The sequence below is a fragment of the Triticum dicoccoides genome, chromosome 1A (assembly GCF_002162155.2).
Source record: "Triticum dicoccoides isolate Atlit2015 ecotype Zavitan chromosome 1A, WEW_v2.0, whole genome shotgun sequence".
In the NCBI taxonomy this organism is placed as follows: domain Eukaryota; kingdom Viridiplantae; phylum Streptophyta; class Magnoliopsida; order Poales; family Poaceae; genus Triticum; species Triticum dicoccoides.
This window is the reverse complement of record NC_041380.1, coordinates 229,492,879-229,501,030: the sequence shown is the minus strand read 5'-3', so window position 1 is coordinate 229,501,030 and position 8,152 is coordinate 229,492,879.

The window sequence follows — 8,152 nt, the reverse complement described above, 5'->3', positions numbered from 1 at the left end:
GGTCCTATTGGAAACTAAGGGATATTAAGGCCTGCTTTTAATAGAGTATCGGACCAAAGCATTAACACATAGTGAATACATGAACTCCTCAAACTACGGTCATCACCGGTAATGCTCCCGATTATTGTCACTTCCGGGTTAATGGATCATAACACACAATAGGTGACTATAGACTTGCAAGATAGGATCAAGAACTCACATATATTCATGAAAACATAATAGGTTCAGATCTGAAATCATGGCACTCGGGCCCTAGTGACAAGCATTAAGCATTGCAAAGTCATAGCAACATCAATCTCAGAACATAGTGGATACTAGGGATCAAACCCGAACAAAACTAACTCGATTACATGATAAATCTCATCCAACCCATCACCGTCGAACAAGCCTACGATGGAATTACTCACGCACGGCGGTGAGCATTATGAAATTGGTGATGGAGGAAGGTTGATGATGACGATGGCGACGGATTCCCCTCTCCGGAGCCCCGAACGGACTCCAGATCAGCCCTCCCGAGAGAGTTTAGGGCTTGGTGGCGGCTCCGTATCGTAAAACGCGATGAATCCTTCTCTCTGATTTTTTTCTCCCTGAAGGTGAATATATGGAGTCAAGATGGACGTTGGTGGAGCATCAGGGGGCCCACGAGGCAGGGGGAGCCCAGGGGGTAGGCGCGCCCTCCACCCTCGTGGACTGGGTGTGGGCCCTCTGACGTGGATTCTTCTTCCAGTATTTTTTATATATTCCAAAAATAATCTCCTTTGATTTTCAGGTCATTCCGAGAACTTCTATTTCTGCACAAAAATAACACCATGGCAATTCTGCTGAAAACAGCGTCAGTCCGGGTTAGTTCCATTCAAACCATACAAGTTAGAGTCCAAAACAAGGGCAAAAGTGTTTGGAAAAGTAGATACGACGGAGACGTATCAAATCCCCCACCAAGCTTAAACCTTTGCTTGTCCTCAAGCAATTCAGTTGATAAACTGAAAGTGATAAAGAAAAACTTTTACAAACTCTGTTTCCTCTTGTTGTTGTAAATATGTAAAGCCAGCATTCAGGTTTTCAGCAAAGATTATGAACTAACCATATTCACAATAACATTTAGGTCTCATGTTTACTCATATCAATGGCATAATCAGCTAGCGAGCAATAAAAACAAATCTCGGATGACAACACTTTCTCAAAACAATCATGATATGATATAACAAGATGGTATCTCGCTAGCCCTTTCTGAGACCGCAAAACATAAATGCAGAGCACCTTTAAAGATCAAGGACTGAGTAGACATTGTAATTCATGGTAAAAGAGATCCAGTCACAGTCATACTCAATGTAAACTAACAGTAATGGATGCAAATGACAGCGGCACTCTCCAACTGGTGCTTTTTAATAAGAGGATGATGACTCAACATAAAAGTAAATAGATAAGCCCTTCGCAGAGGGAAGCAGGGATTTGTAGAGGTGCCAGAGCTCGGTTTTTGAACTAGAGATGAATAATATTTTGAGCGGTATACTTTCATTGTCAACATAACAAGCAAGAGATCTCAATATCTTCCATGCTACACACATTATAGGCGGTTCTCAAGCAGAATGGTAAAGTTTATACTCCCCCACCACCAAAGCATCAATCCATGGCTCGCCCGAAACAACGGGTGCCTCCAACTAACAACAAACCTGGGGGAGTTTTGTTTGCAATTATTTTGATATGATTTAAGCATGGGACTAGGCATCCCGGTGACCAGCCATTTTCTCGTGAATGAGGGGCGGAGTCCACTCCTCTTGAGAATAACCCGCCTAGCATGGAGGATACAGACAACCCTAGTTGATACATGAGCTATTCGAGTATACAAAATAGAATGTTTATTTGAAGGTTTAGAGTTTGGCACATACAAATTTACTTGGAACGGCAGGTAGATACCGTATATAGGAAGGTATGGTGGACTCATATGGAATAACTTTGGGGTTTATGGAATTGGATGCACAAGCAGTATTCCCGCTTAATACAAGTGAAGGCTAGAAAAAGACTGGGAAGCGACCATGTAGAGAGCGACAACAGTCATGAACATGCATTAAAATTAATCAACACCGAATGCAAGCATGGGTATGATATAATGCACCATGAACATAAATATCGTATAGGCTATGTTGATTTTGTTTCAACTACATGCGTGAACATGTGCCAAGTCAAGCCACTCGAATCGTTCAAAAGAGGATACCACCCAATCATACCACATCACATCGCAAGGTAAACCATTATAAACTCCTAGCTAATTAAGCATGGCATAAGCAACTACAATCTCTAATTGTCATTGCAAATATGTTTCTTTCATAATAGGCTGAATCAGGAACGATGAACTAATCATATTTACAAAAACAAGAGAGGTCGAGTTCATACCAGCTTTTCTCATCTCAATCAATTCATCATATGTCATCATTATTGCCTTTCACTTGCACGACCGAATAGTGTGGAAAATAATAATAGTGCACGTGCATTGGACTAAGCTGGAATCTGCAAGCATTCAATTCATGGAGAAGACAAGGTAATATGGGCTCTTTGTTAGATCAACAATAATGCATATGAGAGCCACTCAACATTTTAATCATGGTCTTCTCCTTTCGACCCCAAAGAAAGAAATAAAACTATTTACACGGGAAAGCTCCCAACAAGCAAAAGAAGAACGAGAAATCTTTTTGGGTTTTCTTTTTGATTACTACTATTATAGGCATGGAAAGTAAACTAACTAAAAGCTACAACTAATTTTTTTGGTTTTTCTTAAAGTTTTTCAAACACACAAGAAGAAATCTTAAAAAGAAAATAAACTAGCATGGATGATACAATGAAAAAGTATGAGCACCGGCAACTGGCATGAGTGTGTGAACATGAATGTAATGTCGGTGAGAGATACGTACTCCCCCAAGCTTAGGCTTTTGGCCTAAGTTGGTCTATGCCCATGGTTCAAAACTGAAGTTGGGGTCGTACTGAGAAGGGTCCTCAAATTATCACGGGCCGGCGATCTCCTCCGGATTCCACTGATAAATAGACTGACGGTGAGGGTCAGATGGTGGCTCCGGCTCTGCAACTGATATCTGGCTCCGGTAGGCATGAATGTCCTCCGGCAGAACAAGGTACTCGCCTAAAAATATGTCAAACAAAGAGGGCGCAGGCAAGGTAACAAACTCACAATAATTTTTGTTAAATATCAATTTATATTTAAATGTCTTATTCTTATCCTTAACAATAAAATCATGTGCTACCATACTCTTATAACCTAGAGCAATAGGAGGCAACAACTTTTCCTCTTTCTCATAATGCCTGATAGGTATGTTAAAGGGGTTTTTATCAGTTATGCCACCGGTTGTGTCCCACTACTCAGTTTTGCCACTAGAAATTTCAACTGCTCAAAAATGCAATCGCTTCATTAGACACATGCTCAAAAATGCCACTAAATACCATTATTGTGATCTCAAATCTCTTTTGCCATGTTATAATGACATAAATACCTATGAACCAACATGCCAGCTCTCCCTCTATCTCACTACAATAAAGTATGGGGCCCAGTTGATCCCAACAGTGTTCTTATTTTCCTGTAAAATTATTCGCTTGGTTACTCCTGACAAGTGGGGCCACACATATCATTGTGAGATAGAGAGAACTCACATGTGGGTCTAGGCTTATTTTTGTCATAGAACATGGTCAACGGGTTTGACGTAAAAATAACAATGTCTAATGGCATTTTTGAGCAAACATCTAATAGAACGATGTCATTTTTGAGATATCTAATGGCATTTTTGAGCAAGCATCTCACAGATTGATGGCATTTTTGAGCAGTTGTAACTTCTAATGGCAAAACTGAGTAGTGGGACACAACTAGTGGCACAAATGATAAAAACACATGTTAAAGTGTGCAGCAAGGCGCGAGGCAAAGATGCCTCCGAGGACGGGGCCCTTAGTACGGTTCAGATTTAACCGTCTAGCAACAATAGCGCCTAAGCTGAAAGTAGTATCATGAAACAAGGCATGGCGCAATAGCAATATCAGGAGCACTAAGGTTCCCACAGTTCCCGTGACCAATTAAGCATGTGCTAGCAAATATTGCAAAGTAACGTAAAACAGGAAAATGTATGCTAGTGATTCTCGCATCGGAAACTTTCCTCGTTTCCCCTACAGCAATCATATCAATAAATCCCTCCACATAATTACGATGTGGTTCCTCTATGCTGTCCTCAAAGGGTATCAAACAGACACGGCAAAAATCATAAAGTGACATCTCCTTATGTTCACCATATAAATAAAATTCCACCGAAGGTGTTGATCTCTTAGCATGGCAATGAAAATTTTGCACAAAGATATTGGTGAGTAAGAGGTACTATTCACGCTGGTCGTGGAGGAAGGCGGTGAGGCCTGCATTCTCAGCCAAATGATAAAAATCTTCATGAATCCCGGACTCTTTCAAGAACTCATCACAAGGCCATTCACATGGCCGAACCTCTGTAGTACGAGGGAGATTATACTTGGGCTTCTTGTTATCTTCACTTTGCTTATCCTTCGAGCTTCGGCTCGATGAGCCCGTCAAAAATCCCTTCATCTTTTTCTGAAAATTTCTGAAATTTTTAGTAACTTAAAATAAAAGTGAACCGAACTTAACAAAATTGATAGCAACTACTCCTACAAGTGCTTAGAGGCTATATCATGCATTAAAACTACTTTTGACCACATAAATTTGACATGCAAGCTCAAGAACAAGGTCAGCTAAGCAGCAAAAAATTGCAATGAATAAAGCACTAGAACAAAAACTAATTGGACCATTGGAGGAGTCACATACCAAAGAACAATCCCCCGAAGCAGTTTTGTGAGAGGAGCTTTGAGCAAGGAGATCAAAAATGGTAGCAAGATGAGCAAGAACTCAGGTTTGAGTTGGCTAGTGATGTTTTTGGGAGGAATAAGGAGTGTGTGGTGGCTAGAATAAGTGGAGGGGACCCACGTGGGGTCCACAGGCAGGAGGGGTGCGCCCAGGGGGGTGGGCGCGCCCTCCACCCTCATGGGCACGTGGATGCTCCCCCTGCTGTGTTCTCAGTGCCAGATATTCTCAAATATTCTAGAAAAAATCATATTTAAATTTCAGGGCATTTGGAGAACTTTTGTTTTCGGGGTATTATTTATTGCATGGATAATTCAGAAAATAGATAGGAAATACTATTTTTGCTTTATTTAATATACATAACAGAAAGTGAAAAGAGGGTACAGAGGGTTGTGCTTTCTAACTTCATCCATCTCATGCTCATTAAAAGGAATCCACTAACAAGGTTGATCAAGTCTTGTTAACAAACTCATTTCGAATAACATGAAACCGGAGAAATTTCGAATAACACTAGGTTACCTCTACGGGGATAGGCACATCCCCAACAATAAGAATATCAAATTTCTTCTTGACAGTAGGAAGAGGAAATTCAAAACCTCCAATAGTGATTGTTGAAATTTTTCCAATAGAATTGATACTGTGGACTTGAGGTTGTTTCCTCGGAAAGTGTACAGTATGCTCATTACCATTAACATGAAAAGTGACATTGCCTCTGGTGCAATCAATAACAGCCCTGCAGTATTCAAAAAGGGTCTTCCAAGAATAATAGACATACTATCGTCCTCGGGAATATCAAGAATAACAAAGTCCATTAAAATAGTAACGTATGCAACCACAACAGGCACATCCTCACAAATACTGACAGGTATAGCAGTTGATTTATCAGCCATTTGCAAATATATTTCAGTAGGTGTCAACTTATTCAAATCATGTCTGCGATATAAAGAGAGAGGCATAACACTAACACCGGCTCCAAGATTGCATAAAGCAGTTTTAACATAGTTTCTTTTATTGGAGCATGGTATAGTTGGTACCCCAGGGTCTCCAAGTTTCTTTGGTATTCCACCCTTAAAAGTATAATTAGCAAGCATGGTGGAAATTTCAGCTTCCGGTATCTTTCTTTTATTAGTAACAATATCTTTCATGTATTTAGCATAAGGATTCATTTTAAGCATATCAGTCAAACGCATACGCAAAAAGATAGGTCTAATCATTTCAGTAAAGCGCTCAAAATCCTCATCATCCTTTTTCTTGGATGGTTTAGGAGGAAAGGGCATGGGTTTCTGAACCCATGGTTCTCTTTCTTTACCATGCTTCCTAGCAACAAAGTCTCTCTTATCATAACGTTGATTCTTTGATTGTGGGTTATCAAGATCAATAGCAGGTTCAATCTCTACATCATTGTCATTGCTAGGTTGAGCATCAACATGAACATCATCATTAACATTATCACTAGTTTCATGTTCATTACCAGATTGTGTTTCAGCATCAGAAATAGAAGTGTCATTGGGATTCTCAGGTGTGTCAACAACAGATTCACTAGAAGCATGCAAATTCCTATCATTTTTCTTCTTCTTCTTTTTAGAAGGACTAGGTGTATCGACCATAGTTCTCTGAGAATCTTGCTCAATTCTCTTAGGATGGCCCTCAGGATACAAAGGTTCCTGAGATATTTTACCTCCTCTAGTCATAACTCTAACAGCATTATCATTCTTCTTATTATTCAATTCATTGAGCAAATCATTCTGAGCCTTAAGTACTTGTTCTACTTGAGTGGTAACCATAGAAGCATGTTTACTAATAAGTTTAAGTTCACCTTTAACATTAGCCATATAATCACTCAAGTGTTCAAGCATATCAACATTGTGTTTCAATTGTCTACCAACATAAGCATTGAAGTTTTCTTGTTTAACCATAATTTCATCAAACTCATCCAAGCATTGGCTAGCAAACTTAGTAAATGGGATTTCACATTTATCAAATCTATAGAGAGAATTTACCTTTACTACCTGTGTCGGGTTATCAAGACCATGTATTTCTTCAATAGGTGGTAAATTCTTAACATCTTCAGCTTTAATACCTTTTTCTTTCATAGATTTCTTTGCATCTTGCATATCTTCAGGACTTAGAAATAGAATGCCCCTTTTCTTTGGAGTTGGCTTAGGAGTTGGTTCAGGAAGTGTCAAATTATTTTTGTTAGTCAACATATTATTCAATAGCAGTTCAACTTGATCAACAGTTCTTTCCCTGAAAACACAACCAACACAACTATCCAGGTGGTCTCTAGAAGCATCGGTTAGTCCATTATAAAAGATATCAAGTATTTCATTTTTCTTGAGAGGATGATCAGGCAAAGCATTAAGTAATCGGAGAAGCCTCCCCCAAGATTGCGAGAGACTCTCTTCTTCAATTTGCACAAAATTATATATTTCCCTTAAAGCAACTTGTTTCTTATGAGTGGGGAAATATTTAGCAGAGAAGTAATAAATCATATCCTAGGGACTACGCACACAACCAGGATCAAGAGAATTAAACCATGTTTTAGCATCACCCTTTAATGAGAACGAAAACAACTTAAGGATATAATAATAGCGAGTTTTCTCATCATTAGTGAACAGGGTGGCTATATCATTTAATTTAGTAAGATGTGCCACAACAGTTTCAAATTCATAGCCATAAAAAGGATCAGATTCAACCAAAGTAATTATCTCAGGATCAACAGAGAAATCATAATCCTTATCAGTAATAAAGATAGGTGAAGTAGCAAAAGCAGGGGCATATTTCATTCTAGCATTCAAAGACCTTTCTTTAAGCTTAGCTAATAATTTCTTAAGATCGGATCTATCATTGCAAGTTAAGGGTTTAGGGTTTCTTCATCCATAACATAACCCTCGGGAACAACAGGAAATTCATATCTAGGGGGAGAATCTTCATCATCACTTTCATCAATACTATCAGATTCAATAATTTCATTCTCTCTAGCCCTAGCAAGTTGTTCATCAAGAAATTCACCTAATGGCACAATAGTATCAAGCATAGAAGTAGTTTCATCATAAATATCACGCATAGCAGAAGTGGCATCATCAATAACATGCGACATATCAGAATCAATAGCAGGTGTAGGTGTTGCAAGTTTACTCAAAACAGAAGGTGAATCAAGTGCAGAGCTAGGTGGCAGTTCCTTACCTCCCCTCGTAGTTGAGGAAAGATATTAGTTCTTTGATCTTTCAAGTTCTTCATAGTGACCAGCAGATATAAATCCAAGTGACTCAAAGAATAGAGCTATGCTCGCCGGCA